We start from the raw sequence: 16016 nt of genomic DNA, 5'->3' as shown, positions 1-16016 counted from the left end.
TTTGGAACAAAGTTTCGAAAGTCATTTAAACATTGTAAAATGTCAAATGATAAGATATAAACTATAAGTTTGTCAAGAGTATTAACTAATCCAACAAATTGAAAAGTTGTACTATAATTTCAGACTAATTACTCTGATAAAAATGTAACAGTGAGGTGAAATTCCAATGTATATTTCTGAAATAAAAATTTGAGAGTTACATTTAAAAAAATTTTTTTAGCATATTTTTCATTACATTGTACTCTCGTCGGTCCAAAAAGTAAATTATAATGTTTGGAATGATTATGAATACTTAATTTGGGCAATATTAAAACTGCCTACACCTATTTTAGTTGAAAATTAAATTTTTTACTTTTGGCCAAGGATCATGGTCTTCTGGCCCAGAGTGGGATGGGGCAAAAATTTGCTTAACTACTGTCACTGGGCCCCAAAATATTATTTTCCATTTATTATTAAAATAAAAAGGCTTTTGTTGGTATGCGTTGCACAATGGTAAAGATATTCGCCTTCTAAATGGTATGTTTTAGCTTTAATTTCTGAAAAAGATTCATTAAATATTTATCTTTAGCCTGAAGAATACTGTTATTTTCATTAACAGTATATTTGAGAAAATATTAAATTAAATTTGCCTTAAAAATTGAGTTTTTAATTATCAAATTTCGCTCCACGTTTTTGGTTTTGCAAAATTCAGTTTCAAAAAATGATAGATATTTATACTGTTTTCCAAAGTCAAATATCTTAGAAAAAAAAACTAACTTTATTTTAAAAATAAAGTAATTTTTAATTTCTCTTTAATTAAACATTTTCGACTATACATGAATAATATATATTTTTAAAATGGAAAGACAACTTTTTTCAATTGAAAGTAATTGAAGCATCTCATAAAATTTTTAAAAATTTGTTCCCTTTATTTATTTTAAAAATTATTCAATTGTATTTAGTTTTATTTATTAGAAGCAAAAGAAAAACAAGTCTTTATAGGGGAAAACTTTTAAAGTTCGCTCAATTAATTTTCGTAATTGAATTTAAAATAAAAAAGTAGGATTATTAAACTCAAAAAAGAAAAAACTCAGTTCTAAACGCTAGCAAAATGTAAATTCAACAAAAGCATATTCTTTAATAATTCATGTGGTTAAAATTAAAGAATTAATTAAACATTTTTAAGTTAAAAAAAAACATTTGAAGACAATATTTCATAAAGATTTTAAATTTTTCTATTTACAGATGGGTAAGTAAAAATAGTCACCTACAGGTATTGAACCAGAGTTGATATAGAATACCAGGTATGGAATACTTTAACCCTTGAGCCACGGTTACACTTTCAAGGATAGTTATTTTTTTATTCAATAAACTTAATTCTTTAAACTTTTAATTTAAACTTTGGAACTTATATGTTACCCCAGGAATAGCAAACATTTTATTCTATGTTTCCGAACAGGCTCTATTATTTAAGCTTGGTTTCCTTTCGACAGAAATAATGTATTATCATATTTTCCTTGATAGTATAAAATAAGCTAGTGGAGTTTTAAATTAGAATATTCTAGAAAAAAAAAACATCCCAGGGTCTTTCAAAAAAGTAGATTAATTTTATTTTCGAAAAACAAAAACGTGTTAGAAAAGATCTTACATTATTAATATCATTTTGCAAAAGCAGTATAGTAGTTTAATCCATAAGGCACAGTACTTTTCTTAAAGTAACAGTTAACGAAAAATGAACATTCGCTAAGCTTGAAGGTGATATGTTATCACTTTATTTCGTAAACGGATTTAGAAATCGCATTTTAATTTTAATAAACGAACAAGAGACGGTTTTTTCATTGCTAAAATTTCGATGATTTTCGAATTCTGTGATCCATCACAGATGATTCATACTTATAGATTCAAATTTCCCTTTCTAGCATTTATTAAAAAATAATACAATGCCCACATATTTTATATACTTTACAGCAAATAAAATACATACGATATTATAATCTGACAAGCATCAGATATACTTACTAAATAACGTTTTTCTGGTTATTTTGTTGGTGTAGACAATTGCAAAATTTGATAGGTACGTATAAAATTAAACTAGAAATGGATACGGTATGAAACAAGGCTAGTTCTTACCAAGCATGGAAGAAGAACAATTTTAATACAACTTTCATTAGGGTGCAAAAATAATTGCAAAGCAGACACCCCGGGGTCTGCACAGTGGAAACAGCATCGTCTTCGCATCACAAAGGTTCCTGGTTCAATTCCCGGTAAGTCCTTTACGAATATGTATTATCTCATTGTGTATAATGTGTTTATGTGTATTATTCCGTTAAACGTCCGATCGCCCTCGCGAATTATAACCCCTCGAAATCTAATAAAGTGGTCGCGTGAATTACTGGAAACAATGAGCAGTTTCCAGTAATAACCGTCATCACTTTTTTTCACAACTGGAAAAATTAAACAATTTATTTGTTTAATTATGTATTAATTATTTGCTTTTACGACTTCCAAAATATGGGTTTTTCTTTTTAACTATAAAATCATTAGACTGCTTTCTCCAAAGTAAAAAAAAAAACGACTTTTTAAAAGTGAAAAAATTTTTTAAGTATTTTTTAAACTTTATTACATAGTTTTTAATTTACTACAAAAAAAAGACTTTTAAGGAGAACAATTTGATATTCAATTAATTAATTTTCGTAATAAAATTTAAAATAGAAAATTCGATGATTATTAGATTTATAAAAACAATTCAGCTCAAAGCGCTAACAACATTAAAAGTCAACCAATGCTTCGTTCTAAATTCTTAATGTGGTTTAATTTTAAATAAATAAAATTTTCAGTTCAAAAAATTAATTTTTTTTTATGAAAATTCATTTTTTAATTAAAAAATTTAATTATTGAAAATAAATATTTCAAATTTTTTTTTTAAATTTACGTACTTTTAATAAAAAGAACATTTTTAATTTTACAGATCATTCTCCCCAGCATCGAAAATTAAAATTTACTATTTTTCAGTTAGATATAATTCAGTTATATATAAACTTTGGTAAATTATTTTCCAAAAATATTTTCTTCTATAGTTATATACTTTAAAGCAGTGTTTCCCAACGTGGGGCCCACGCCCCACTAGGGGGCAATTTGATTGTTAAGGGGGGCGATTCGAAAATTGACTCTACATGAGTTTAACCCTTTTACTCTGGGCCATTTCAATGCAATGTTGGTTTCGGTGTTAAAATTGAAGGAAAAAAGCAAATTCTTAATTGAGACCAATAACTATTACGCGACTTGGCGATTTTTTTGGACAACAAACCTAAAATGAAGTATCTGTTAACGGTCGATGGTGAGTTATTTAGTCGGTATCTTCGAAAAACTAAATACTATATATATATATATATATAGTATAAGTCTATAAAAGAACTCCGGGGTTTTAAAAATTCATATATCACTAACTATAAAAGATAGCAAAATTTAGTCGATTTCTCTGAAAAGAGTAGCTCAAAAAGTTTTACTCATACCAATTGGGAATGTTTGTATCAACTGTTGGCGGCGCTGCAGGGCGTTGACCTAGAAATGGATTTGGATTTTGGATTTTTTCTTTTGGATTCCGTTGAATTTTTTCTTCTGGGGGCATATCAAGAATCTTGTGTATGCAGAGAAAATTCGTGATGTTCAACATCTCAGGGAACGAATAGTCAATTGTGTGGCAACCGTCCCCCCAGACATGCTCGCCAGGACATGGGAAGAGGTAGAATACCGTTTAGACGTCTGCCGTGCCACTAACGGGGCTCATATAGAACTTTACTAAGTGTTAAAAAAAACTTGAAAATGTAAGCTTTTCAGTCATGTATAAAACATGTATGTATGTTTTTTATTTCATTAAAATATTTTGCCTCAAAACCCCGGAGTTCTTTTATCGACACCCTGTATATTAAATAAGCAACTTCAAGGAACAAATGGAACTCTGATGCAAAAGCGAAGATATTTGGTTTCATTACCGTTATGCCAGAAATATATTAACAACAAAAACTTTGAACAGTTTCATTGGCTCCAAAAATGTGAAGTAAATGATACCGCTTTACTTGTTATTGTCGATCATCTGAAAATTCTTTCGGCTGATTTGCAAGAAACTTTTTCTGATTTAAAACAAGTTGATTTTCCAACACGGATGATGCAGTCGATGTTAGTGGATTTGTCTGATATATCAAATATGCAGTATTAAGAAGAACTCGCAGAAATGCAAAATGGTGAGTCACTTAAAATTTTATTTAATATAAAAGGAGTGGTGGCATGGCTTTGTGAGGAAACAGAAATCAAATACCCAAATTCAACCAAAAGTGCAAGAAAACTATTGTTACAGTTTCCATCTTCATATTTAGCTGAATGTGAATTTAGTTCTGTAAATGATTTACTGGTAAAAAAAAAAGAAATCGCCTGGATGTAATACAAAGGGGAGACTTGAGACTGAAGCTTAAAACCTCTGTGCCGCAAGCATCCAGGGCAAGGATCTCAATAAATTAAAAAAAATTATTATCGAAAAATCTTAAAATTATTTAGAATTTGATTATATTAAAAATTATACTAAAATTATTTCGAATTTGAATTTTAGTTTCTCATTATATGTTTTGAAAATTTACTTACTGTGATNATAAATAAATATTTCAAATTTTTTTTTAAATTTACGTACTTTTAATAAAAAGAACATTTTTAATTTTACAGATCATTTTCCCCAGCATCGAAAATTAAAATTTACTATTTTTCAGTTATATATAATTCAGTTATATATAAACGTTGGTAAATTATTTTCCAAAAATATTTTCTTCTATAGTTATATACTTTAAAGAATAATATAATAAATTTTTATGTTTTCAAATGATAAAATTAAAACAATCACCAACGGGATCGAACCAAGGTTAGATCAGAAATAAATCGGATGTCTTAACCATTGCGCCACGATTACACTTAACAGGAGTGTTTTTTCTTAATATTGTATTTTAAAGTACAATGAAATGAGAAATCTTTGAGGATGAATGCTACCTCAGGCATCGCAAACTTTTTGTCCTATGTGTTCAACTGTGCTCTTTTATTTAAGCTTGGTTTCGTTTTTACACGAATAATATATTATTATATTTTCCTTTTCAGCATAAAATGAGATTATATTTTGGAAAAATTCGTCTCTCAGTCTTTTAAAAATGTCGATTAATTGTTTTTCTTTTTCGAAAAAATGAAATGTGTTAGAAAAGATGTAACAATATAAATATGCAGAAGTAAGATAGTTTAATCCAAACGGCACTGTGCTTTTCTAAAATGTTTGTCATATGACTGAAAAATGAGAAAATTTTCTTTGTTGATGTTGGTTAAAATGAACTGAAATTAGAAAAGTTCTTTTTATTTAAATTATGTAAACGAAAAATGAACATTCACTAAGTTTAAAGGTGATATNTTCAATTAATTAATTTGTATAATAAAATTTAAAATAGAAAATTCGATGATTATTAGATTTATAAAAACAATTCAGCTCGAAGCGCTAACAACATTAAAAGTCAACCAATGCTTCGTTCTAAATTCTTAATGTGGTTTAATTTTAAATAAATAAAATTTTCAGTTCAAAAAATTAAATTTTTTTTTATTAAAATTCATTTTTTAATTAAAAAATTTAATTATTGAAAATAAATATTTCAAAATTTTTTTTAAATTTACGTACTTTTAATAAAAAGAACATTTTTAATTTTACAGATCATTTTCCCCAGCATCGAAAATTAAAATTTACTATTTTTCAGTTATATATAATTCAGTTATATATAAACGTTGGTAAATTATTTTCCAAAAATATTTTCTTCTATAGTTATATACTTTAAAGAATAATATAATAAATTTTTATGTTTTCAAATGATAAAATTAAAACAATCACCAACGGGATCGAACCAAGGTTAAATCAGAAATAAATCGGATGTCTTAACCATTGCGCCACGATTACACTTAACAGGAGTGTTTTTTCTTAATATTGTATTTTAAAGTACAATGAAATGAGAAATCTTTGAGGATGAAAGCTACCCCAGGCATCGCAAACTTTTTGTCCTATGTGTTCAACTGTGCTCTATTTAAGCTTGGTTTCGTTTTTACACGAATAATATATTATTATATTTTCCTTTTCCGCATAAAATAAGATAATTTCACAAAAATTCGTCTGTCAGTCCTTTAAAAACGTCGATTAAATATTTTTCTTTTTCGAAAGAATGAAATGTGTTAGAAAAGATGTTACATTATAAATATGCAAAAGCAAGATAGTTTAATCCAAACGTCACTGTGCTTTTCTAAAATGTTTGTCATATGACTGAAAAATGTAAATTTTCTTCGTTGATGTTGATTAAAATAATCTGTAAAATTAGAAATGTTCCCTTTATTTAAATTATTTAAACGAAAAATGAACATTCACGAAGTTTGAAGGCGATGTATTACTTCTTTATTTCGTAAACGGGCTTAGAGATCACTTTTTAGTTTTAATAAACGAATAAGAGGCTGGTTCGTCTATTGTTTAGGTTTCTACGATTTGCTGGTCGTGTGATTAATTTCATTTGATTTATACTGTAGACTCAAAGTTCCCTTGTTAGCATTAAAATAAAAGGCAATACCGACGAATCGTATTTTATATACTTTGAAGCAAATAAAATACACACGATATTATAATTTGACAAACAACAGATATACTTTCTAAATAGCATTTTTATGTTTATTTTGATGGCAAAAATTTGATGAAAATTTCTCAGCAACGTACAAAAGTATCTCAGAAATTGGATTTGTTACCAAACAAGGCTGATTTTCAGCAATGCATGGAAGAAAGACGAACAATTTTAATCCAAATTTCATTTGAATGCAGAAATAATTGCCAAGCAGATACCCCGGGGCCTGCATAGTGGAAACAGCGTCATCCTCGCATCACCAACGTTCCTGGTTCGACTCCCGGTAAGTCCTTTACGAATTTGTATTATTTCATAGTGTATGATGTGTTTGTGTGTATTATTCCGGTAACCATCCCTCCCTGTCCGTCCGCATTCGCGAATTATAACCGCTCGAAATCTAAAAAAGTGGTCGCGTGTATTACTGGGAAACAATGAGCAGTTTCCAGTAATAACCGTCACTACCTTTTTTCACAATTAGAAAAATTAAACAATTTATTAGAAAAATTATTTGTTTAATTATATATTTATTGTTTGCTTTTACGGTTGCCAAAATATGGGTTTTTCTTTTTAAATAACTATAAAAACATTAGACAAAGTCGAAAAATATGACTTTTTTCGAGTTAAATTTTTTTAAGAGTATTTTTCAAACTGTATTACAGATTTTTTAATTTGCTACAAAGAACAAGGCTTTTTAGGAGAACAAATTAATATTCAATTGATTAATTTTCATAAATAAATTTAAAATAGAGAATTAGATGATTATTATATTTATAAAAATAATTCAGCTTAAAGCTCTCACAGAATTAAAGGTCAACCAATTCTTCTTTCTACGTACTTAACGTGGTTTAATTTTAAATAAATAAAATTTTAGTTCAAAAAATTAAGTTCATTTTTATGAAAATTCATTTTTTAGTTTAAAAAATTAAATGGTCGGTAATAAATTTTTCAAACATTTTTTAAATTTACATGCTTTAAATAAAAAGAACATTTTTAATTTAACAGATCATTTTCCCCAGCATCAAAGAATAAAATTTACCATTTTTCAGTTATGTATAATTAAGTTACATATAAACTCTCTTTAATTAATTATCTTCCAAAAATAATTTTTTTTCATACTTATATACTTTAAAGAACATTATAATAAATTTTTCTGATTTCAAATGGTACAATTAAAGCAATCACCAACGGGGATCGAACCAAGGTTACAACAGAAATAAAGCGGATATCTTAACCACTGCGCCACAATTACGCTTAATAGGAATGTTCTTTTTTTAATATATTATTTTAAAGTATAATGAATTGAGAAATTTTTGAGGATATATGCTACCCTAGGTATCGCAAACTTTTTTTCCTACGTGTTCAANCTTAACCACTGTGCCACAATTACGCTTAATAGGAATGTTCTTTTTTTAATATATTATTTTAAAGTATAATGAATTGAGAAATTTTTGAGGATATATGCTACCCTAGGTATCGGAAACTTTTTGTCCTACGTGTTCAACTGTTCTCTTTTATTTAAGCTTGGTTTCGTTTTTACACGAATAATATATTATTATATTTTCTTTTTCAGCATAAAATAAGACTATTTTACAAAAATTCGTCTCTCAGTCTTTTAAAAAAATGTTGATTAATTGTTTTTCTTTTTCGAAAAAATGAAATGTGTTAGAAAAGATCTTTACAATATGAATATGCAAAAGTAAGATAGTTTAATCCATGTTACTGGGCTTTTCTAAAATGTTTGTCATATGACTGAAAAATGCTAAATTTTCTTCGTTGATGTTGATTAAAATGATCTGTAAAATTAGAAATGCTCTTTTTATTTAAATTTTGTAAAACGAAAAATGAACATTCACTAAGTTTGAAGGTGATATATTACTTCTTTACTAGTGGGCTGCGACCCCTGCTCGCTAACGCTCGCCAAACCCCGAAAATTGCTACGCAATCTTATATGGTTTGGTTCGCAAACCAAGCTCGCTTCGCTCGCTACTATTTTAGGTACATTGCAAATGCACAAAGTTCTAAGAATTCAAAACAATCATTCAAAGCCATATAACAACTTTTTTTTTAAAAAAAAATTACATCTTTTTAGTAAATACTAAGTCATTAAAATAAATTTGAATTCAAATAAATGACATGTAATTCGTTAAACCTATTAGAAATGTGCTATAGTATAAAATCTTAAGATAAAATTTCTAAAACTGATATCTCTTTTAAAAGGTTAAAATTTTGGCTATAATTAAGTCTATTAAAAATTGAAATAAGTGAATTGCAATAGAAAAACCAGCATAAGTAAATAAATTCTAGTAAAACAAATAAATTCGTGATATAAATCAAAAATCGTCAAATAAATTCGTAATATATAAATTCGTGAAAAAAAAAGCTTTCGAAAAAATACTAAAGTAGAGATCTATCGACAAAGACTATTCACTTCTGCCTAGCCTATGCTCTCTCTGATTATTTCAGTTTCAGTTTTCAAAAACGCTATATGTCGAGCCACCTGAGCTGGATTTGGCATGTGACATTTTTAGCGGCAATCATTGGTTGATTTTCTAGCGTTGCCATTCGGGGAGTTGTAATGAGACATTTTTTGTCGCCGTGTAAGAGAAATATATATATAGATTTCGTAAACGGGCTTAGAAATCACTTTTTAGTTTTAATAAACGATTACGAGGCTGGTTTTTCTATTGCTTTAGTTTCTACGATTTGCTGGTCATGTGATTAATTTTAATTGATTCATACTATAAACTCAAAGTTCCCTTGTCAGCATTAAAATAAAAAGGCAATACCGACGAATCGTATTTTACGTACTTTAAAGTAAATAAAATACATATGATATTATAATCTGACAAGCATCAGATATACTTACTAAATAACCTTTTTATGTTTATTTCGTTGACAAAAATTCGATGGAAATTTCGCAGGAGCGTGCAAAGTATCTTAGAAATTGAATTTGTTACGAAACAAGGCTGATTTTCAGCAATGCATGGAAGAAAGACGAACAATTTTAATCCAAATTTCATTAGAATGCGAACATAATTGCCAAGCAGACACCCCGGGGCCTGCACAGTGGATACGGCATTGTCTTCGCGTCACCAACGTTCCTGGTTCAACTCCCGGTAAATCCTTTACGAATATGTATTATCTCATTGTGTATAATGTGTTTGTGTGTATAATTCCGGTAACCATCCTTACCCGCCCGTCCGCATTCGAATTATAACTGCTCGAAATCTAAAAAAGTGGTCGCGTGTATTACTGGGAAACAATGTGAAGTTACCAGTAATAACCGTCACGACTTTTTTTCACAACTAGAAAAATTAAACAATTAATTTGTATAATTATGTATTAATTATTTGCTTTTGCGATTTCCCAAATATGGGTTTTTCTTTTTGAATAACTATAAAATCATAAGACTACTTTCTCCAAAGTCGAAAAATACTACTTTTTTCAAGTGAAAGCATTTTTCAAGCTTTATTACATATTTTTTAATTTGCTACAAGAAATCAAGGCTTTTTAGGAGAACAATTTAATATTCAATTAATTAATTTTCATAATTAAATTTAAGATAGAAAATTAGATTATTATTAGATTTATAAAAACAATTCAGCTCGAAAAGCTAACAATATTAAAAGTCAACCAATGCTTCCTTCTACATTCCTAATGTGGTTTAATTTTAAATTAAAAAAAATTTCAGTTCAAAAAATTAAATTCATTTTTATGAAAATTCATTTTTTAATTTTAAAAATTAAATGATCAAAAATAAATTTTTCAAACTTTTTTTAAAAATTTATTTACTTATAAAAAGAACATTTTTAGTTTTACAGATCATTTTCCCTAGCATCAAAAAATTAAATTTACTATTCTTCAGTTATGTATAAACTTTCGTAAATTATCTTCCAAAAATATTTTTTTTAAACTTATATACTTTAAAGAAAAATATAATAAATTTTTCTGTTTTCCGAATGGGAAAATTAAAACAATCACCAACGGGGATTGAACCAAGATAAAAGCAGAAATAAAACGGATATCTTAACCATTGTGCCACGATTACACTTAATAGGAGTGTTCTTTTTTTAATAATTTATTTTAAAGTATTATTAGATTTATAAAAATAATTCAGCTCAAAGCGCTAACAAAATTAAAAATTCATAAATTTTTCTTTCTACAGGCTTAATATGATTCAATTTAAAATAAAAAGTATTTTCAGTTCAAAAAACGAATTTCCTGTTTTTGAAAATTCATATTTTATTTAAAAAAAAGTTAAAGTATTGAAAATAAGTTTTAGAATTATTTTTTAAATTTATGCACTTTAAAGGAAAAGAACATTTTTCATTTTACTGATCATTTTTCCCAGCATTAAGGAATAAAACTAAAAATATTTCAGTTTAAAAAACAAAACTTTCAAAAATATCTTTTTTTAAAAAAATTTATATACTTTAGGAAAAAAAATTTGTAAATGAAATTAATAAAAATTATTATATTAATTATATAATAATTATATAATTATACCTTATAATAATTCTAATTTATACAATTATTAATAAAAATAATAAAAATTTAATAAAATAATTAAGGAAAAAAAGTTTAATAAACCTACAGGGATAGAAGCAGTGAGAAAGAAAATAGAAAGCAAATACATAAACCATTTCGCCACTATAACACTTACTAGGGTTGTTCTTTTTTTTGAATTTTTCGTTTTAAAGTACAATGAATTTAAACTTTGAGTATATGTAACACCAAATATCGCCAACTTTTTGTCTGTATTTTTGACTGTATTCTCGTTATTTAAGCTTAGTTTCTTTTCTACAGAAATAATTATTATTATTTTCCTTGTTAGTTTAAAATAGGCTAGTGGAGTTTGAAAATTGGAATATTCTTGAAAAATGCATCCCATGTTCTTGTAAAAAGGTCAAATAATTTTTTCTTCTTCTTTGAAAGAAATAAAACTTGCTTGAAAATCTGTTGCATAATATCATTTTATCATTTTAATTTGTATGACACAGTGCTTTGCTTAAAGTGGAATTTAATAAGAAATGAACATTCTCCATAGTTAAAAGTGATATATTATCGCTTTATTTCCTAAACGATTCAGAAATCGCTATTCAATTTTAATAAACGAACAAGAGACAAGCTTTTTCATTGTTTAAATTTCGATGATTTTCAAATTGTGTGATTTATCTCAGTTTGATTAATACTTATAGATTCAAATATCCCTTGTTGGCATTTATTAAAAAATAATACAATGCCCTCTTATTTTATATACTTCACAGCAAATGAAATACATACGATATTATAATCTGACCAACATCAGATATACTTACTAAATAACATTTTTCTGGTTATTTTGCTGGTGTAGACAATTGCAAAATTTGATAGAAATTTCATAGGTATGCATAAAATTGCCGTAGAAATGGATACGTTATGAAACAAGGCTGTTTCTTACCAAGCATGGAAGAAAGATGAACAATTTTAATCCAACTTTCATTAGGATGCAAAAATAATTGCAAAGCAGACACCCCGGGGTCTGCACAGTGGATTCAGCATCGTCTTCGCATCACTAACGTTCCTGGTTCAACTCCCGGTAAGTCCTTTACGTATTTGTATTATCTAATTGTGTAAAATGTGTTTGTGTGTATTATTCCGATAACCATCCCTCCCCGTCCGTCCGCATTCGCGAATTATGACCGCTCGAAATTTAAAAAAAAGTGGTCGCGTGTATTACTGGAAAACAATGAGCAGTTACCAGTAATAACCGTCACCACTTTTTAACTAGAAAAATTATACAATTTATTTGTTTAATAATGTATTAATTATTTGCTTTTACCATTTCAAAAACATGGGTTTTTCCTTTTAAATAACTATAAAATCATTAGACTGCTTTCTCCGAAGTCGAAAAATACGGCTATTTTCAAGTGAAAATTTTTTAAAATTATTTTGCTAACTTTATTACATATTTTTTAGTTTGCTACGAAAAAAAAAACAACGCTTCTTAGCAGTCTTTTAATATTAAATTACTTAGTTGCTTTTAATATTCAATTAATCAGTTTTCATAATTAAATTTAAAATACAAAATTCGAAGATTATTAGATTTATAAAAACAATTCAGCTCGAAGCGCTAACAATATTAAAAGTCAACCAATGCTTCTTTCTACATTTTTAATGTGGTTTAATTTTAACTAAAAAAAAAATTCAGTTCAAATAATTAAGTTCATTTTTATGAAAATTAATTATTTAATTTAAAAAATTAAATGATCGAAAATAAATTTTTCAGACATTCTTTTAAATTTACTTTCACGTTATATATTATTTCTATTATTTATATATTATGTGTGTTCTTTTAATAAAAAGAACATTTTTAATTTTACAGATCATTTTCCCCAGCATCAAAAAATAAAATTTACCATTTTTCAGTTATATATAATTCAGCAATATATAAACTTTCGTAAATTATCTTCCAAAAATATTTTTTTTAAACCTTTTTTAAAACTTTAAAGAAAAATATAATGTAAATTTTTCTGTTTTCAAATGGGAAAATGAAAACAATCACAAACGGGGATCGAACCAAGGTAAAAGCAGAAATAAAACGGACATCTTAACCATTGCGCCACGATTACACTTAATAGGGATGTTCTTTTTTTCATATTTTATTTCAAAGTATAATGAATTGAGAAATTTTTGAGGATATATGTTACCCTAGGTATAGCAAACTTTTTGTCCTATGTGTTCAACAGTTCTCTTTTATTTAAGCTTGGTTTCATATTTACACGAATAATATATTATTATATTTTCTTTTTCAGCATAAAATAAGATTATTTTAAGAAAAGTTCGTCTCTCAGTCTTTTAAAATGTCGATTAATTATTTTTCTTTTTCGAAAAAATGAAATGTGTTAGAAAAGATACAATATAAATATGCAAAAGTAAGATAGTTTTATCCAAACGTCTCTGTGCTTTTCTAAAATGTTTGTCATATGACTGAAAAATGTTAAATTTTCTTCGTTGGTGTTGGTTATAATGATCTGCGAAATTAAAAATGTTCTTTTCATTTAAATTATGCAAACGAAAAATGAACGTTCACTAATTTTGAAGGTGATATATTATCACTTTACTTCGTAAACGGATTTAGAAATCACTTTTTAGTTTTAATAAACGAATAAGAGGCTGGTTTTTCTATTCTTTTAGTTTCTACAATTTGCTGGTCGTGCGATTAATTTCATTTGATTTATACTATAGACTCAAAGTTCCCTTGCTAGCATTTAATAAAAAGGCAATACTGATGAATCGTATTTTATATAGTACTTTAAATTAAATAAAATACATACTAAATTAAAGTGTGACAAACGTCAAATATACTTAATAAATAACCTTTTTATGTTTTTTTTGATGACAAAAATTTGATGGAAATTTCACAGGAACGTACAAAAGTATCTTAGAAATCGGATTTGTTTCGAAACAAGGCTGATTTTTAGCAATGCATGGAAGAAAGACGAACAATTTTAGTCCAAATTTCTTTGGAATGCAAACATAATCGCCAAGCAGACACCCCGGGGCCTGCAATGTGGATACAGCATCGTCATCGCATCACAAACGTTCCTGGTTCGATTCCCGATAAGTCCTTTACGAATATGCATTATATCATTGTGTATTATTCCGGTATATGTGTATTATTCCGGTAACCATCCCTCCCCGTCAGACAGCATTCGCGATTTATAAACTTTCGAAGTCTGATAAAGTGGTCGCGTGTATTACTGGAAACAATGAGCAGTTACCAGTAATAACCGTCACCACTTCTTTTCACAACTGGAAAAAAGGAAACAGTTTGTCTGACAAAATTATTTGTTTATTAATTATTAAAAAATTTAACAGTTCATATGAAATATATATGCATAAAATGTTTCAAATATTCGTTTTTTTAACTAAAAATATGACTCTAATTTCAAGTATTTTACGATCTTTAATACAGATTTATTTTATTTGTTACCAAAAGAAAGGCTTTTATGGGTGAACAATCAAAATTCAATTAATTAATTTTCATAATTAAATTTAAAGTAAAAAATTAGGTGATTACTAGATTTATAATAATAATGCAGCTCAAAACGATAACAAAATTGTAAGTTAACCAATTCTTCTTTTTACCTACTTTTTGTGGTTCAAATTAAAATATAAAAAAATTTAATTTCAAAAAATTAAATTCATTTTTATGAAAATTTATTTTTTATTTATGTAATTAAACGATAGAAAATATATTTTACAAATATTATTTGGAAGAAAGGCGAGCAAATTTGACTCAAATTTCATTAGAATGAAAACATAATTGCCATGCAGACACCCCGGGGCCTGCATTGTGTATACTGCATCGTCATCGCATCACGAACGTTCCAGGTTCAACTCCCGGTACTTTACGTATTTGTATTATCTCATTGTGATTAATATGTTTCTATGTATTATTCCGGTAAACATCTCGACCCGTCCACGTGCATTCGCGAATTATAACGGCTCGAAATCTAATAAAGTGGTCGCGTGTATTTCAGGGAAATAATGAGCAGTTACCAGTAATAAACATCACCACTTCTTTTCACAATTAGAAAAATTAAACAATTTATTTGAAAAATTATTTGTTAAATTTTTTATTAATTGTTTGATTTTACGATTTCCGAAACATAGATTTTTATTTTTAAATAACTATAAAATCATTACTTATTTCTCCATCGTCGAAAATACGACTTTTTTCGAGTGAAATTTTTTTAAAGGTATTTTTCAAACTGTATTACAGATTTTTTTAATTTGCTACAAAAAAACAAGGCTTTTTAGGAGAACAAATTAATATTCAATTGATTAAATTTCATAAATAAATTTAAAATAAGGAATTAGATTTTTAAAAATAATTCAGCTTAAGGCGCTAACAATATTAAAAGTCAACCAATGCTTCTTTCTACATACTTAATGTGATTTAATTTTAACTAAAAAAAAATTTCAGTTCAAAAAATTCAGTTCATTTTTATGAAAATTCCTTCTTTAGTTAAAAAAAATTAAATGGTCGAAAATAAATTTTTCAAACATTTTTTAAATTTACGTACTTTTAATAAAAAGAACATTTTTAATTTTACGGATCATTTTCCCCATCAACAAGGAATAAAATTTACCATTTCTCAGCTATATATAATTCAGTTAAATATAAACTTTCGTAAATTAACTTCCAAAAACATTGAATTATTTGCTTTTACGATTTCCAAAATATGTGTTTTTCTTTTTAAATAACTATAAAATCATTAGACTGCTTTCTCTAAAGTCAAAAAATACGACCTTTTTCAAGTGAAAGCATTTTTCAAACTTTATTACATATTTCTTAATTTGCTACAAGAAATGAAG

The 16016-nt window shown here is 26.9% G+C and overlaps 1 protein-coding gene across 1 annotated transcript in view; it reads right to left on the bottom strand.

The window, feature by feature from the left end:
• LOC107440341 (calmodulin) overlaps positions 1 to 16016 on the bottom strand; it is a 67550-nt gene that overhangs the window by 14651 nt on the left and 36883 nt on the right. The window lies entirely within an intron of this gene.

The sequence above is a fragment of the Parasteatoda tepidariorum genome, chromosome 2 (assembly GCF_043381705.1).
Source record: "Parasteatoda tepidariorum isolate YZ-2023 chromosome 2, CAS_Ptep_4.0, whole genome shotgun sequence".
Classification (NCBI taxonomy): domain Eukaryota; kingdom Metazoa; phylum Arthropoda; class Arachnida; order Araneae; family Theridiidae; genus Parasteatoda; species Parasteatoda tepidariorum.
Note: the sequence above shows the minus strand (reverse complement) of the source record. Positions and strands in the feature narration are given on the sequence as shown.